Source organism: Mus musculus, chromosome 6, assembly GCF_000001635.26.
Source record: "Mus musculus strain C57BL/6J chromosome 6, GRCm38.p6 C57BL/6J".
Classification (NCBI taxonomy): Eukaryota; Metazoa; Chordata; class Mammalia; order Rodentia; family Muridae; genus Mus; species Mus musculus.
In genome coordinates this window covers 135,843,517-135,862,225 of record NC_000072.6, presented here as the reverse complement: position 1 = coordinate 135,862,225, position 18,709 = coordinate 135,843,517, and the positions used below count along the sequence as shown (strand labels likewise).

The window sequence follows — 18,709 nt, the reverse complement described above, 5'->3', positions numbered from 1 at the left end:
AAGCTGTGGTCCTTGTTAGGCTTGGGTATTTAAGGCGTTGAATTTACAGGCTTCTAGTGTTGAAACCATTGTGTTTATGATGCTGTTATTTGTGGGGCTTTAGGATTAAATCCTTTATATTTGTGGCTCACTTATCGTTGTGGCTCCATTCCTGAGAGAGAAAACATGCAGGGTCCGGGCGGTCTGGGAGAGCGGGGACATGTGAGTGAAGATGACACAGTTGTCAGAATTTTCTGTCCTCTCTAGCACCTCAGGGGTGTGCCCCAGCCATACATGTTCTTTTGATTCCTTGCCAAGGGCCCCCTCATGTTCATCTTCTTGCTGATGGAGCGGGACAATGCAGAAACCCTAGGGACTCCTTGTTGCTTTCCATAGGACAACAAGTTCTTCATTCCTTGTCACTGTCACCAAATCAGGACTAGGTACTCCCCTGTCTGCCTCAGAGGCACATCTCTGCATCAGAACCTGGCCATGAAATTAGCAGGTAGTCAGAGAAGCCTTGTTATCGCTTAAAACTCGGGTTATTTGACCTTCTAGTGATACCACTCCTTTTCTGCTATAGGAGTATCTGTTTGCTTATTTTGTACTACTAGGTATCACACCCAGAGGTTCACTTAAGGTATGTAGATGCTTATACTCCATGCCTTCTAATACAGGCTTATATAACCAGACATCAAGCCAGATGCATCCAAAGAATGGTGTGCACATTGTTTCAAGTATTATGAATGAGGAAGAATAAGAGGAAAGATTAACAGAGTCACAAAGGAAGCTTTACCCTACACACAGAGAGACTTGTACCAGTTCCTTCAGTTCTGGAGAAAGATGGAAGGAGAGAAGAGATGTAGGCATGTGATCAGGAAGGTTATCCTTGATGTAGTCATTTCAAATTACAGACTAGACCGTGGGAAAGAGCTGGTGGGCTGGGGTTCAGAAATAGACTTTGGGGCTTAGGCATATCTCATTTAAATTCTGACCTGTCTGACATCACTAGTCTTTTGCCATGGCCAAGCCCGTTTCCTCATCTGTAATATGGCATCACATCCGGCATCACATGCAAGCTCCCTGGAGCAGTGAGTGCCTGCGAGACGTGGCTTCTCACTTTTCTGTTCCCACTTGACCATTGTCACATGCCCTAGCAAGTGAATTTCACGTTACTGAGAGGCGGGAGAGCCAAGTTGCAGGTTAAATGAGGGCAAAGGCTCTTATGGTTGCTTATAGTTTCCATAGCAAGGCTCTCACATGAGGAGAGCACCTGAATGGACATGGATAGGCAGGGCTTGGGCGTCCTTACCTCTGGTTCAGAACACTAAGAACCGACTCCTCTCACTTCCTTCCTAGCTTATGTTCTTGTTCCCTATCTCACCTCTTCCCCTTCCTTTAACATTTTCTGGCCAGTGGCCCTGAGTTGCTTTCAGATTTGTGCTTTTCTTTTGATACTGAGTTATAAGTCTACCTTGCACAGTTCTCTGGCAGGTTTGACAGCTCTGCCGTTCCTGGGCTTGAGGCAAGACTCTTCTCATCCAGGCAAAGAGCCACAAGTAGCAGAGTCATTAGAGCAGAAGAGGAGGGATAAGTGCCCCCATTTCATGGTTTACAGAACCATCTACACTGCAGAACTAGCAAGAGAGCTTGACAACACACGTTCTCGGGTTCTATCCGAGGAATATCGATAGAGTCCTAGTCTTAGGACTAGGGTCCCGAGATCTGCACATTCACCAGGATTACTGGGTAAGTATCAGGGACCCAGCTTGATCTCTTACAATAAACCTGCAAGGGCCGATGGCATGCTAACATGTACATGCCTGCGATGCTTTCTTTAAGCCATGTTTTCAGGCTGCAATTTTAAAGGAGGCACAAGAGCTCTAAAGATCTTAATTGTTCTTAGTTGAGTGTGAAGGAAGACCTATGAACCACGATAGACACCATCCTTCAGTTTACGTGTGCTGGGTAATCTAAAATGGCCCAGAAACTACATTTCCAGCCATTTACTATCTCCAGGGATGTCCTGAGCATGTTTTTAAAGTAGAATTCCTGTAAGTTACAGGCATAGGTTTTTACTAAGGGACAGTAGTACGGGAATGCAGTGTCTGTCTTGACAGGACCTAACTTTCCACATTCAATAAGATCCTCACCCATGTAGCCTCCCCTCCTTACTGGACCTGAAAAATGAAGAACAACATCTAGTTACTCGGTGCAAATTACTAGATTAAATAATGGCTTAAGAAAGCAAACAAATTAGCTGCAAGGAGATTGGGATCCTCATTCATAATTTTCCTCTTTGGCTCCAGCTGGAGTGCCTCAGACCTCATCCCTGCTGTCCTGAGACCTTCCTGCCTAAGATGTAGATTTGGCAGCAGGGTTGCTTTAGAGGCATTCGCGCTCCAACTGGAGCCTCAGGTGTGGTTAGGCAAAGAAATGAGAAGCATGAAACCCTCAAGATAATTCATCTCCTCCAGGTGGTTCCTGTCCACAGCCGGCCCTTATCTCCTCTTTCTGCAACACCTACTTACTTGGATCTTGACTTGTTTTTGGCAGTGCTCTGGATGTGCAATGCGGTTGCCATGGAGATGCTACCCAGCATGCCGCATGCTGTTTCATCTTCTCTCCATCTCTTCATTTCTCTCCAGTGTGTGCTTGTTCGCTCCCATTCTACCTCGCAGACACCCACCCCAACCTTTTTTTTTCCTAATTGAAGATATCAAACACCACACTTCTTCAAGCCGTTTTGCTACAGCCCCCCCTCCCCCGAACACACACACTCTTATTGAACGTGTTTTAATTTCATATAATCAGAATAACCTGTACTGACTGGGAAACAGGGAAGAAAGTTGCCCCAAATGTTAAATTTCCCTTGTTTATGCTGGTTGCCTGGGAGGCTGAGGGAATTCAGGCAAGTGTTAATCAAATTAACATCCCTCTACTTTCCCGGAGATTAGGTCTTTACCAGGTGGAGAGAGACTTAGTAGCAATACCTGCTGGTTTCCACCTGAGCTCCTTCGCATCTCTGCTCTGCAGATAGCTCTGAGATGCCTTCGCTCCCAGTTGCCTGCCCATGAAATATCCATTTTGCCCATTATTTGCATTAAGCCTTAGGCATCGCTGTAGATGCCAGCATGCTGCATTGTCAGGAGTTGGTCCACACATGAAGAAAATCGTCATGTGACTATTGACTGCTAACCTCCCCCTCCCATGACTCTTGTAACTGGCAGATAATGAGAAGAGCTGAGGGAAAGACTTTGTAAGTATGTGTACCTAACCAGGTGAAAATTTAATAGTTTCTCCTATGTATACCAAAGATGTTTTTCTTTTTCTCGATAATTAGAAAGACACTAGGAAATAAATATATAAACATACCTTTCCCTCATCCCCTTCCTTAAAAAAAAGCTCTCTCATCTGTAATGTCATAAGCAAAATGAGTTATATTTCTTTCTTTCCTAAACTGATAAAAGAATTCACATTAGTAAAAACAATCCCAGAATTACCTTTTACGTATGTTCCAGGTGCCTCAATTTTCTAAACTCAAAGCAACCCACTAGGCAGTCACCTTAGATGATCAACAAGACACAGCCCGATATCGTTTTCTTTCTTCTATAACAAAACTGCTCAGAAACAACCAGGGCTCGCCATTCTCTTCCCATGGCTCTCCAATGTGTTTACTTACCTATGTCTGCTTTCTCAGGGCCGTGAGAGGACAGGAGGGCAAGCAGGTCACGTGATCCAAAAGGTAAAGCTGACTTTAGGGATGATTTAATGTGGAAAACAAAAAAGGAGACATTTTACAGGGACCTGCACAAGAATGAGGTCAACCTACATTTTCTCTCACTGCTTTTAGAAACCAGTTTTTGATACTTCATTTTTTTTCCCTAAAATCAATAATTGAGTCACTTTCCCCCAAAGAAACATTCTCCCTTTCCCTCTCCCTCTGTGTGTGTATGTGTATTGATTGTGTACGTGTGTGCACGTATGTGCATGTATGTGCATTGTGTGTGTGCGTATGTGCGTGTGTGTGTGTGTGTGTGTGTGTGTGTGTGTGTGTGTGTGTATGCATGGAAAAGCCAGAAAGTAGTGAGAGCCACTTTCCAAGCTAGTCTTCTAGAAGTTCTAACGAATCGATAGGTGTTTATTGAACACTTAGCACCAGAAAGGAACTAATTTAGATTCTGCAAGAGGATAATAGGATGAGATTTGACTCTTTAAATAGTGCATTGTCTGTCACAGAATTCAAGTCACGGGCATGAAAAGTTAAATAGCCAACAGGAATAAAATGGGCTGTAGGAACAGTACATGAACTACTGAAATGTAGTCCACAAGCTAGAGGACAGAGGGAGGGGAGAAGGGAGGAGGCCTGCATGGGCAAGAAAGTGAGAGAAGGTGGGTAAGAGCTTAGCGGGGCTATTAAGCAGGAGCAATATTCAAATTGCATTCATATGAAAGTGAACAGTAGAGAAGCAGACAAATGCATCTGTTCCAAGACAGCAAAGAAGCCACTTGACTTTAGCAATGGCTCATCTGGAGAACGGGAGAGAAGTCCAGCTGTGCAGATGGGGGTCAAGGTGTGGAGGGAGGGCCCTGAGTCAAGTTCAGCTCTTACTCCAGCTAGTAGGAAGCCATTGGAGTTTTGGAAGCAATGGCTGACACAGCAATATGGAGTCTATAGTAGGGATGCACTTAAGGATCTTGAGGATGTAAGACAGAGGTCTCAGAGACAGGCTGTTTGAGAGATCTGCATAGGAAACGATAAGGCTCCATAGCACAAAAGAAGGAAGGAGGGGACTCATGCAGGGGCTTCTTGTAAGGGCTGGTGGGCTTGTAATTCCAGCATTTGGGACAAGAGCAGGAGTGTCAAGTGATGAGTGAGGATGGAGACACCTGGCAAGTCTCAGGACTGAAGGAGTCAGACAAGCTAGCATCTACAGGGTGCCTACTATTGTCCAAGTGCTTCGTAAGTATTCAATAACTTTGAGAAAGAGTAATCAGGCAGTTGGCTCTTTTGAGGGAGTGGTCTCTCAGCTTCATCTCAGGCACTGTGAGTTTGTAATGGAGGGAAGGCTAGTGATCTCAGCTGAGGGGGTGAAAATAGACGACGAGATGAGGTTCAGACCGGAGGCATAGGGCTAGGGCGAGGGCTCAAGATTAAAGCATTTGATACACACTAATGGAGACTGCACACTTATGGAGTTCAGATCCCCATGGCCCACATATATGTTATAAATGTTGGGGAGGTGTGATGGCCATTCTGTAATTCCAACCTGAGATGACAGATTTGGGAGATCCCCCAGAGCAAGTCAGCCAGCAAGATTAACCATATCAGCAAGTTTTGCCTGAGAGACCCTTCCTCGGTATACAAAGTAGAAGATAGTGGATACTTCTCATCCTTAGGCCGCCACATACACAAGCCACGAATGTACACATTTACCTACATACATGTGTGACCACCCAAGGCAAACATGTCTACATGTGTACATACATGGAAACGGAAGGAAAAATAAAGATGAGCCGAATAGGACTGCAAGTCAGTCAGACTGAAGATATGGCGTCTAAGAAGAGCTCCCAGGGTGCATCAGCCTGTGCTGACTGACAAAGAAGGAAGGGGAACGAGATCTCTCAAGCAAACCAAAGTTCACCAGCCTGGATTTAAGTGGAGTCTAGGCCAGGGAGGGAGGGGCCAGGGGTGCAGACAGCAAAGGAGGTAAGGGAAACTGAGTCACAGCTGAAGAAGGAGAGCAGGTCACAGTTGTAGGAGAGCATTTAGACAGGAAGCGACGCTGCAGAATATGTCTACCTTGTGATCCGTGGATCTGACTGTCCAGACCCAAAGTGTGGGCCTGCCTCCCCCATTGAGAGTAAATGAGATTTTATTATAGCTCCCAGAATGACTTTAATATCATACTTTTGAAACCCTGTGAGAACTTGGACATTCTGTGCCAAACCAAGATAAACTTCCAATCTTAATGGAGCCAGATAAATACCCTAGCTATTGTTGCCCAGCCTCTAACAAATGCTCTGAGAATGTGGCCCCAGCCTTCATAACTGACTGCCTCCCAGAGCACGGGCTGAAAATTAATTCCCCTATAAGTCCAGTCAAGCTTACCGCTTTGTGCTTTGTCCCCTGATGTCTTATAAGGCAAATGAATTCCATTTCTTCACTTCTGAGGGGTTTGTGTGTGTGACAGGTGGCAGATTGACAGCCCCTAGAGAGCAGGGCTCTCTTTCTATTCTATATGTCCTGACCATCCATGACTCCAGTCATCCCTGGGGTCGAGGAGAGCATGACTGGTTAAAATCCCGAGGGGAAGGCACTGAGGTCCGTGCTTGGGCTGTTGGCTCCACCACGGTAGAAGTCTCTGGATTCTTTGTGTCCTTCTCTTCTAACCATGGTTTCTGTTGACAGCATTATGCTCAGTGTGAGGCTATGTGAAAAGGAACATGAGCTTGGGGATTACTAAAAAGTGGATGGATTCAATCCCTGCTGCCAACAACCTCAGGCTTCATTATAACATAGCTATTACATAATCACATATAATATATGCTATTATTTTATAGCATTGCTGTGAGAATTTAAAATAACATAAAACACCCAGAACAGAGCTTGGCATGTGTTCAATAAATGATAGCATTCATTGTTGGGCTTTCTTTTATTGCCCAGCCAGAGCTGAAATATGACTTCCAAGCATTTTTACTTATGTGTTAGAAAGCTAGGAGATTAATTTACCTCAGGGAGACAGAATTCTGAAGCTGTATGTTGAAAAAAGAAGAAGGTGTCAATCAGCAAATTCGGTACCCAATGCTGGAGTATTGCTGCGTTTTCACTGAGTTTATTGGTTCTAGGAACACAGCTCCTAAGAAGAGCCAATCTGTCCTCCTTTCCATTCACGTGGTGAAAAAGGAGTTGAAACAGAAAGAGATATCAAATTATACCAAGATTTGGAACCCTTTAAGGATTGGAGTCTTACATTGCTTCCATCACGAAATGACAGGGGAAGCTGGCCTTGGAGCTGGTCCTGTTAAGCTCGAATTAATCTCAAGGCATGTGTTGCACTTGGCTGAGCAGACATACGGAGCTTATTTCAGGGCAGAGGTGAGATCTGGAATAGATGCCGAACTCTTGGTGTGCGGAGGTGATGAGTGAGCGGCTGTGTCTTGAGTGAGCCAGAGGGAGAGTTGTAGGTTCGACATTGAGACTTGGGTACTCTCAAAACAGAGAGTTTCAATAAGAAAGGGACGTAAAAGGAGGGAAGTCTGGCCTGAGGTATAAAAAGAAAACCAAGATAATATTTTACTTTAAGCAGCAAATATGCAAAGCAAATGTCTACGGGGGAAATTCTCACCAGCATCAAGCAGGAGAAGGTGAGCAAGGAACAGAAGGACAGAGCAACACTGCTCTCATCTAATTTCCTAGACCTTGTTTTGATGATCAGTGACTTCGTGAAATATATTGGTAGACTAGCCAGCAGAGGCAAGAGCCAAGACAGAAGGGGTTGAGGAGTAGGGTTTGATGTTGAGAGGCAGGCAACAGGTGTCTATTATCTTTGCAAAAAGTTTTCAGTAAGTAGAGATGTCCATATAATTACCTTTGAGAGGGGTTGGAATATCACTTTGCAAACTGCCCCAGTAAACAAAGAGTTAATGGTATAAATGCACAGTAATTTCAGAAGCATTAAAGAGCAGGTTTCCATGGAAACATCAACCTACAGAGGGAGAGAGAGAACTGAGATCCCCTGACAAAGAAGGAACAGCAGAGTTCTAGCCCCCACACAGTACAGCAACAGAGATGATTACACGGTTCTCTCATCTACCCCGGGGAGATGCAGTTGGGGTTCACGGTGCTGTCCTCTTAGGCAGGCGCGGCGGGGGGATGGGGGGGCTGGTTTGGTTCACATAAATTCTTGTCCTCATTTTGTCTGAAGCTCTGAATCAGAGGCCAACCCGTGTTAGACTGGTTGACTAGTTATTAACAGATGTCTTTAACTCAGTAAGTAAATAAGTAAACAGGTCAGTTTGCACCCCACCCCTTTTTCCTTCTCCATTCCAGTCTGCTCACTGTCACGGTGTGCTGGGGTTGAAAGCTACGTTTTTACAAGCTCTGAACAACTAAGATTTAGATTTGGCGGACAATGTTAAATTTTTATATTACATTTTATTTCTTTTAATGTGTGTGTGTATGAGAGTGTGTGTGTGCATGCGCGCATGTGTGTGTGTGTGTGTGTGTGTGTGTGTGTGTGTGTGTGTGTGTGTGTGTGTGTGTGTGTTATGTGGCTGCATAACACAGGTCAGAAGACAAGTTGAGTGGGTTTGTTCCTTCTCCCACATGGGTCCCTGAACTCAAACTTGGGCCATGAGGGTTGAGAGCAGGTCCCTTTACTTGCTATCTCACAAGCCCAGACAGACAGGCTAAACAATGTTAACCAAGGCCTTCTCATCAAGCATTACAAAGAGGAATACCATCCTTGATTCTTACTGTTTTCAGATCCACCCAGGACAAACATGCTAAACTCCTCAGCTCTTGACTCCAATCCTACTTTAGGAACGTCTCCTCTCACTAATCTGTTATCCAGAGAGCCATTCGCTAGGCTCATGACAGAAGCAACATGAACCAACCCCACACTGACGTTTCCTGCTGACCTTCAGGCTGCTTACCCTCTTCACTCCCATCCCATTTTACACTCTGCATCCTCTTCTTCGCATGTAGGTTTAGCACAACCTTTTTACTGTCTCCATCAGCATCTTGTGTTCCATTTTGCCTCCCTCATTATTCATGTCTTTTCTTAAGTCCTACACTCAACAAGTTATTACGTTTTCCTCCGTGTGGGAGAGTTTCATCCACATGGCAGATATGGTTTGTAGATAAGTCCTCTCCACAGCCTCTCATGAACCTGTACCAGCACTCAAACTCATAGCCTCTTGTGCATCCTAGACGAGTACTTTACTAAGGAGCAACATCCTCAGCAGCTGGGTTTTCTAAAACAGAGATGTGCTCTTAAACAAGTCAGCATCTTCCACAACCATGTTTCTTGCACCTGCAGCATGATAGGATTATAGAATACCCACATCCCTTAAAGTCATAATAGTCTCAGCGACATCTTCTTTCCCTGTCTACTCCAAACCATCTCTGACCATTGCAATCACCCTGACTCCTTTGGTCCCCTTCCCCTCCCCATACAGCATAATGACTTCTGGGAAGCCCCACTGGTAGAAATCTGTCAACTATCGCTAGAAGACTAAATTACAGCCTCATTTTCCATGAGTGACAACTCTTCATAATCTCTGTTCCCATCCCTGGTGACGGAAGCTGTCACTGATTCATCCTAAATTCATTCACTCCTTTTGTCCTTTGCTTTAGTAGAGCTAAATAATAGGCAAAGTTAAACTTGTGGTAGCTGCCCGGAGAATGGGGACTACATGTGCTTCTTCCAGTGTGCTTGTCTTATTGATCCTTTAAGGTGATAGACAGGGAGAGGATCCTGAAGAGGGAAGAACAAACCAAGGTCAAGATGAGAAAAGCCTCATCATCCTCTTCCCAGGGTCTCATCCCAGGGTCCTTCAGGTCCTCGGTCAAGGGATTATACATCAAGGGTTTCTTTCAACCTAACTGGAAGGTCACAGGAAAGAAGTGTTTTCTGGTTAAAGTTGAATGTTCTAGAGAAATCTTTGTCAATTGGTGCTTGTTTAGTTTTGACATTTTCCCTAAATACTGTTTCATAAGCAAAAAAAAAAAAATGGATATCAGAAAGACAAGCCTTTGCCTTAAAAGTCATAGTAGGCACCCTAGATATTTTCTATTGATGTGATAAATGCTATAACCAGAAGCAATCTTGGAGGAAATGGCTTATTTCAGCTTGCTGCCTACCATCCATCATGGAGGGGAGTCAGGGCAGGAACTCAAAGCTGGATCCTGGAGGCAGGAACTGAAACAGAAACCACAGAGAAGTGCTGCTTACTGGCTTGCTCCCCATAGCTTGCCTGGTCTGCTTCCTTATACAGCACAGGACCAGGAGTAGCACCACCCTCAGTGGGTTGGGCCCTCCCATATCGATCATTAGTCAAGAATATGCCCTACACACTTGCCTACAAGCATGCTGATGGAGGCATTTTCTCAACTGAGTTACCGCTTCTCAGATGACTTGAGCTTGTGTCAAGTTGACACAAACCAACCAGGGCAGTATACATAAAGAGGTAACAGCAATAAGTGAGGGGCTAGCTAGCTTTTGACTTTTAACATTTCTCCCTGAATAAGTCCTGAGGCTTAGTGAGGACAGTATATCCTGGATGTATTCAATATAGTAAGGTGGTAAAGAAAACAACTTATACTCAATATTTTGAACTCATGGATGCCATGTGAAAATGAGCTAGAAAGCAAAAACAATTCTGCGATCTTCCTGTTATCAAAGCATCTCTTGGTGCCTGTCACTGGGAAGTCCCACTGTTGTGATTACCTTAGCAGGACCTTATCAGTTCTCCAAATAGCCAAGGTGACTAAGAGTGGTGAAGTGAAAAGTCATTTCTTTTCTCTTTCTGGTTTTCCACGCAAAATTGAATTGGAAGCGGGTTTGCCGCATTGCTCATTAATTAGTGTCAAAGGATGGCTTCGTTGCCTCCCCATAGGAAGTACCATACTTTCATATCCAAGTAGGAGTATGTCTTTCCTGAAGAGACTTTAAGGATTACATAGTGTTCAGGCAGAACTCTAGGAGATCAGAATAGGGGTCATTTTGAATAGTCATTTACTGTGGACTGAAATTATGGGATGTAAGCTTATCTTTTGTGTTCTCTGGGAAGGAAACATCATATTACAGGAGTCTGGTTAAGTGATTTCCAACTGCAGAAACCCTCCCAGGGATTCACTAAACCACAACAGCGAGAAGCAAATGTTCTCTAGCCTCAGCTTGGGCTGCTGGAGCAATGAGAGACGCTCCGACTGTAGTATTAAGAGCAAAGGAAAAGTTGGGGAATTGGGAGACTCTGAACTTAATTGGCCAAAGCTCAGCAGCAGTTCTCCAGACCTCAGTATGATCAGCAGTAAATGTGAAGGGGAGGCTGTGATCTAGTCCCCCAAATGCTAAAAGTTTCCAACTTCTAAATAGTGTTTTTGAAAGAGAACAGTAGTGAGGCTGGAAAGATGGCACAGAGGTTCAAACCACTTGCTGCTTTTGCAGTGGACCTGTTTCCAGCACCCACGTCACGTGACTCCTAACTCCAGTTCCGGAGGATTCTGTTCCCTCCTCTGACCCCTGTAGGCACCTGCATGCATGTGGACCACACATACACTCATGCTCACAAACACAAGCATAGAAGAAGATGACAATCTTTAATCTTTAAAAAAGGGAACAATCGAAGCCTGAGAGATGGCTGACTGAATAAATAGGATGCCAGTCACACACAAGTCAGGTGTGGAGATGAGTGCCTGTAATACCTGCACTGGAGAGACTTGGACAGGCTGAGCTCTTGAGCCAGCCAGCCTGACCACACCCTCAACTTTCTGGTTCAGTGAGAGATGATAACTCAAAAAAATGAGATGATGGGTAATTGAAGAATATACCCTACATCCACCCCAATGCCATAACATTACTTATTGGACTTTGTGTGTGTGTGTGTCTGTGTGTGTGTGTGTGTGTGTGTGTGTGTGTGTGTGTGTGTGTGTGAGAGAGAGAGAGAGAGAGAGAGAGAGAGAGAGAGAGAGAGAGAGAGAGAGAGAGAGGGAGAGAGGGAGAGAGAGGGAGAGACAGAGAGACAGAGAGAGACACAGAGAGAGAGAGATAGATAGTATCTCTACAAACTTTCTCTTTTCTCTTAATTGCTTTTGTTTCCTGCTTTTATTTTATTTCTACTCATCTCTCCCCAGCAGCATCTGGGGACACAGGACAGGCCTTTTCATTTGCTTATATTTCTTACCACTGAAAACAAGACTCTGTGTTGATCCCAGAGAGAACTCTAAACAAGCTCAGGAGAGAATTGCCCCCTGGCATGGACAGCCACATTGACCCACTTGGTAGAACGGTGAGGATTTCAGCAGCCATCACAGCTTGTGGCAGAGCCACAACTCCATGATTTCATTTTTCTTTTGAGGCGAATAGGATTCTATTGTACGTTTGTAGCACCTGTACACAAATCTCATTGATTTGATGACTGTCCATAAATAACAGCTTTCTGGAGGAAAATAAATGCTCTCTGCCCTCCTCCTCGGTCCAAGCAGAGATTACTGGGAAAGTCTCAACAATTCTCTTCTATTTTCTTTCATTTCAGATAAAACTAAGTCATGACATTCAGTTGTGAAACAGGGTCCATGCGAAAGCTCTCAGGATTTTTCATTGTTGGACTTTGGAGTCTGAAGAGAATTTTTTCCTTCTTCTTTGTAGTAAAATTGTGATTGATGTCACCATTTGTCCCTCAAATGAAAGTAGTTCATCCCAAACTCCCAAAAGGATTAAGTATATTTCTTACCTCTAGCAGAGGAGAGGAGCGTGGCGGGGTTCTAGCAGCCAGCTCTCAGGGTGCCTTAAAATCTCTCTCATTAATTTAACATCACAAATAGAATTTAAATAATTTATATATGGACTAGGCCACACTTGAACTTATTGTTGTTTGTGAATGTTCCGTGAAAGAAATTAATGATATTAAATACCATTTCAGAAAGATAAAAATGTTTAATTTATTAGAAGGCAAACTATATTTAATGTGCCTCAAGTAATTATAAATGGATATTGTGGTGTAACCTTTAAATTAGTTTCTCTCAATGTTCTCTACTAGCTATTATTTTTCCTAAATAAGAGAAAAAGCTTACAAAACTAATTTTCTAATTATTTTGTCTGGTGCATGGCTTCATATTGCTATATATGGCACTATAGCTTCAGGGGGATTTTAAAAGTTTCTTCAAAGTCCTCTTTCAAAAGCAAAGCAAGACAAACAAACAAATAAAAAACATTGACTAGATGAAATAATTTATCCCTCTTGGAAATGTTACCACACAGCTTAAGGTCAGATGAATCCAAGAACTAAGCAGGGCTCCTGAGAGGGGGGGCCTTGCTTGTAAACTTCTCCCATAGGGCTTGACAAAAATTCACCAGCAACAGCCTACCAAAACAAACCCACTACACTGACTTGATAGTTCAGGATCCGTTTTGATAAACGAGTTCCTAATTTAGGAAAAAGTAAGACATTCCTATTAAGTTTATCCAAAGGATAATGTTAACAGGTATAAAAAGCTAATTTACAAATACTTTGGCCTCTCTCCTTCAATACTATTTTTAATGAAATGGCTTTAAAAGGTTTTAAAATCTATGTTTATGTTCTTGTGAGAAATTGTTTCCACTATTTCCAGGGTAAATTTGTAGAAGAAACAGTCATTTCCAACAGCACCTTCTACTCTTTAGGAAGAGGTTTAGAAAGCCTTGTGGCTTCGCCAATCAGATATCAGTAATCAAGCAGACTCAGTGTTTATCAGAAGAAATGAGGGGTAGATTAATTGCTCTCCTGTATAATCTGTTAACTACATATGTCCTATAACATAATATTGTATACCTTAAGCATATTAATTTAAAGAAGGTTAATTTGAAAGAAAGAAAGAATAAAATGCCCCAGAGAACATGTCAATATAGTATAGCTGTTATTACCCACATCATTCAAGCTCTAAGATGGCTTTAACCAATCTATTTTTTATTAATTGTTTTTGAAATTGCATATAAGTAATCGGTTTCATCATGGCATTTGGTATGTAATTCCCACTATACATTGTTCAGATTCATGCTCCAATCATTCTCTTTTCACTCTCCACAATTCCCTCTCAGCATCTATTCTCAAACCCTTAGAGTATCCCAGTTTTAACAGTGGGCCACTCTCAGGATGGTACCTCCGCTGCCCTGGTCCAATCAGTGTCTTACCGAAACTCACTGCCGGGTCTGTGGCTTGTGAGGGCTGCGGGTTACTCTTGAGGGCAGCACCATGGCTCCCTGCACACAGGCTGCAGGGAGACCTTTTTGATGAGGATTCTGCTTCTCTCCAGCTTCCAGGGAAGCCCCGGCTGGAGGCCTGTGTGTACTTCTTGGTGCATGGCCTGCCTTTTCTCAGCTTTTTCAAAAGTAGAGCCAGATTTTCAAAACATTTCTATTTTCTAGCTCATCCTGCAGGAGAATGAATTCTTGACCTCTCGCTTACAAGTTTCTGTCTCTGAAAATTCCTGTGTAACTGTGTATCATGAATATACCTTTTGTGTCTGATACCTTTATTTCCGTCATCTACCAAATAGACAGATTCCAAACTTCCGGGTAAGATGGTGGACCCGAAGCTGCCTTCGTCTGATCCAGTAGAGAGCAATCAGTGTGAGGAAAGGAGGGAAGAGCTTTGGCTCCACTTTTGAAACATGGTGGTGATTGGAAGGAATTTGGGCTGGGGTTGAGGACATCTGGATGCTGTTTCTATCCCTGTGGTGTGATCTGGTTAAAGCCATAGAAACCTCTGGATGACGGCGAGAGAGAGGACTGGATGAGCCATGATGGTGAGCTACTTCACTTTGCCACCATGTTAGTGGATATTACTTTTTATAAAGCTAATGCTTTGTAACAATATGAAGACAGAAAGATGCCATCACGCCAGGGCTCTTGATTTGCTGACAAATGCTGGCAGAAGTCCATCAGGTGCCTCCTGCCCAGCACACACCGCAGACTCACGATGCCAGTTGTCTACATGGTGCTGTGGATGCTCTATGTGGTCAAAGTAAAAATGGCCTAGGATTTGCCAACCTTAGCTTGACCCTATTAAACCTTCCGGTGTGTGACTTAGGCTATGTAAAACAAATGTGTTAGCTGGAAGCCCGTCAAGATTCTGAGTTTCTTGTTCAACAAGAAGGTAAGCAGGAAGGGACATTTGTTTTAGTTCATTTAGTCTCCAGTTGAGGTGATATAAGGCACCATGACAGGCGCTGATGAGGCTTTGGACACTGATGTCACTTCAGAGTGTCATGAGAAGATATAGAACTCAGAACAGAAGGTCTGATCTCTGATCCTGAGTGTGAGTGTCACTGGGGGAGATCAATTAGCATCTCGGGATCTGTTTCCTCTCTAAAATAAGTTTCCAGCAAACAGTTTTCTGCTGTTCTCTGAGTTGCAGCAAGCTCACATTCGGTGTGATCCCACAACTTAAGGAGGTAGGCCACTGGGTTTCTTGGATGTGAAACCACATCTGAGAAACAAATCAAGTAAAATTTTAACCTATCCAACCTTGATGGGACTTCTGAGAGACAAAGAGTGTAATGAATGGGCAACACTCTGCATTGGGCTTCCACTTAAGCCAGGGTCTTTTCTGTGTGTGAGATAATGGCTTGTATAGAGAAACCAGTGCTTATGGGGTCTCGGAGTCTTAACTATAGTTCAGCTTCTTACCCAGGACTTAGGTTTCAAGGTCTTAATGTCTTAAATTGATAAAGTATAGTCAGATATTGAGTATTTTCAGTTCTCATGGGAAGTTTAATCATCCATGTGATCTTACGACTTCATGTTACCTCCAGATATGAACGTCAGCCTTCATTCTTTCTGTGTAGCTCATTTATGAGCAGGCCTCGCTAGATGTCCTATCAGAATCTCCTTCACTGAAGCAGGTGTCTTGCTGTTATATGGTCAGATCATGATAATGACCATTTTTTAAAATGCTTGCTATTGTATAACCTCATATATAAACCACATTTTATACAGTGTTCCTATTGACGATTTCATTTGTTCATGACCACAGCTGTTTTCTCTGATAGCTGAAGGTCCAATGACATTTTCATTTTAACGAGGTATCATTTAGGTTCACAAGTTGAGACGCGACCTTAGCCATAATCATTTCCACCCTTTATTACCACCGAGTGGACTGATGGGCTCTGCTGTACAAAAGCCATCCTCACTCAGAGCATGTTTAAGTTTTCAAATGTCCCAATAGCTAAATGGTGTCACAGCACAGGCAATTCCTCAGAAAGAAAACACACACACACACACACTGTGCATGATTGATCCATATGCTGTGGAATGACCCAGATGATTAAAACACACATAGTAGAGTACTTTGTAGAGTGTCATGAAGCTTTATAAATGGTCTTGATAAGTGTGAAGCATCCAAGAAGAGCTTAGATAGATGGGATGAACACAGAGAAAAGGAAGAGAAAGAACGTATTTGCAAGGCAATGGTTTCTGCATGAAATCAGGACGTGGAGACGCGGGAAGAGAGATGTTCCACTGCAGGCCAGTTGCAGTGCCTTCAAGTGGGCTTTATTTCCTGAAAATTTAAATTTCTGCACATGGACTCGCAGCTCAATGCTATCCCCTTCAGAGATGTCATCGTGAGGCTATATACCAACCCCATTCATGTTACGTAGAAATTTAATCATTTCTGGAACTTCTGTAATTGCCTTCAGAAATGGACACTTCCTTTTAAATATTTTAAGAGTAGTTTAGATAAAGGCAGAATAATTTATAGCCATGCCTGGTGAAGAGGTGGGTACTTAAGCTGGTAATTTAGTTCCTCCCTTCCCCCTCCTCCTTCCTCCATTCTGTCTTTCCTCTTTCTCTTCCTTATTTTCCTCTCTTTTGTTCCTCTCTCTCATCTTTCCTTCTTTAAAAACAAAATGGGATTAAACTTTTTTTGTTGTATAATCTTTCTCTAAAGATGTCCAGAAATAATTCCAAGTAGCTCAGTACTATTATAGGAAGAACATATTTTTCAGGTTCATGATGGTGGATGCTTCTACTGTAGTTTGTCCATTTAAAATGCTGGTTTTGTAATTATATCCCTAAGACTGAATACTGTAGGGATTTGGGTTGTATTTGGAATTAGTGCCAGCTACAGGAAACCTGAATATTATCTTCAAAGCAGCAATGGGGATGCTGCACCGACTGAGCTAAGAGGTGAGGATCAGAGTAAGGAATGAAGAAGATACTGTGTGGGACCTGAGCTGGATCGTGGATGCCACACTTGACTGATTTAAGGCTCTCAAAATGAGGAGGAACTTGAGGCCATGGTATACGATGATCATGTAAGGAAATGGGATCCTAAATCCTATGTTGTTGTGAGAACAGGGATGGTGTGGAAGAAAGGCCATGGAACTTAATATGTTACTTAACTATTACTTCTGATAAAAACTAGTAAGATAATATTGAGCAAATAATTTAATGTTTTCTTTCCTAATCCACAAAATTAAAATTATAGAAGCAAGTGAGCTTAAGGTGTCTTCACAGGTTGAAATGAATTTTTATAAAGGATGTTTGATACATGTCTTCAAATACTTGAAGAATGCTCAGATCAAAGAAGGACTAGACTAAGACCATACAATATCATAAGAAGAAACAAGTTTTCAAGAGTTGTAAAGGGGTGGGAATCAGCTTTAAATAAGACAGAATCATGAGATGATGGTGTGTTGAGGATGGAAGACACCATGGTGAGTACCTCAACAGATAGGAATATTCAAAAGAAGCCTAGAGGTCAAAGCCAATGATTCTGTATAAAGAAAGCATCAATTGTAAGAAACAAGCTAGCTGGCCTGAAACGTCTAGCTTGAAATTCTAAGAACTTCTGTTCTTTTGGAGTCTTCCGTGCTCACAGCTGTACCTCTAAAGCTGCATATGATAGAGTCATGACAAGCTTGCCACTCCCACAGAGCCCTAGAATAAAAAGTATCCCTGGGGGCTGGGCGGTTATGATGCACAGACATCTCTACAGTTGCTAGAAGGTTCTACATTTCTATAGCTTTGCCTGCGTCAGGCAACTTTCCCAGATGTTCTCAAGAAGAGCAGTTAGAAGTAGGTCCTCTGAACTGGCCTCTTCCACTGCTTTGTGAGGTGCCTAGTTGGTTCCTTCGCAGAGACTCAACTCACAAACAGCATCAGTCCTAAAATGCTGGAGTAGCATATCATGTAGCACAGAACTTCATTATCGATTCTGTGGGCCTATATGGTAGAGGGACATTAATTACTATCAGCCCAGTTGCACTAATGCACTTGTAATGACCAGGCCTATGGGAATTCCCAGCTGCTTCTTAGTTCTAGCAGCTAGCAATGGACAGGATAGGCTGGGGATAAGTGTCCTGCAGGAAAACCATTCTATTGGTCTGATATTGGTGGCTTCCAGAATTTTCACTAATTTATGCTTTCATCCCCAAAGCACAGTATGAAACACACACACCTCGTTTCCCCACACTTACAGTGCATCCAGCAGAAGTCCTGGGTTCTACATGCTTCTGCCCTGCCATGCTCACTTGACTTACAAATAAGGGCTGAGCAAGACCTTAGTAAGAATTTAAAGAATGTGCATAGTTGGGGGTGGAGACAGACCCTAAGTGCCTACTTGCTACCTTTCTTGGCAGAAAGTTGTCTTGATACATAGCCATTTTCTTTTCTTGTCTCTAGCTCCTCCACCCCTTTATTCCGCCTCCTTTTTTGAATAATGATTGTTAACACTTAATGAGCACTTACTATGCGCCAGGCCCTATGGTAAGTGCTTAACCTAGTTGTCTCATTTAAGCTTACAGACTTAATTAGGTGATCTTTTTATTACCAGACTTTTTGCAGATGGGGGGAAGAGGAAACAGTCTTAAAAGTCTCTAAGTGAGGGCTGGAGAGATGACTCAGCAGGTGAGAGTGTGTGCTGCCCTCAGAGAAGACCTGAGTTTGGTTCCTAGAACCTATTTTGGGTAGCTCACAAACCATCTGTAACTACAGCTTAAGGGGACCCAGTGCCTCCTTCTGGC

At 43.1% G+C, this 18,709-nt stretch overlaps 1 protein-coding gene and 1 long non-coding RNA gene across 8 annotated transcripts in view; one reads left to right on the top strand and one right to left on the bottom strand.

Annotated features, from left to right (window-relative positions):
- The window catches only part of Gm14330, a 33,651-nt gene extending 23,784 nt beyond the window's left edge, over nucleotides 1-9,867 (bottom strand). The window contains exons 1-2 of the long non-coding RNA XR_003956535.1: nucleotides 9,848-9,867; nucleotides 3,662-3,734 (exon numbers count right to left, since the gene is read on the bottom strand). This is a non-coding gene — a long non-coding RNA (predicted gene 14330). The remainder of the gene's footprint in view (nucleotides 1-3,661; nucleotides 3,735-9,847) is intronic.
- The window catches only part of Grin2b (glutamate receptor, ionotropic, NMDA2B (epsilon 2)), a 460,395-nt gene that overhangs the window by 311,390 nt on the left and 130,296 nt on the right, over nucleotides 1-18,709 (top strand). The gene's annotated exons all lie outside the window — the stretch shown is intronic.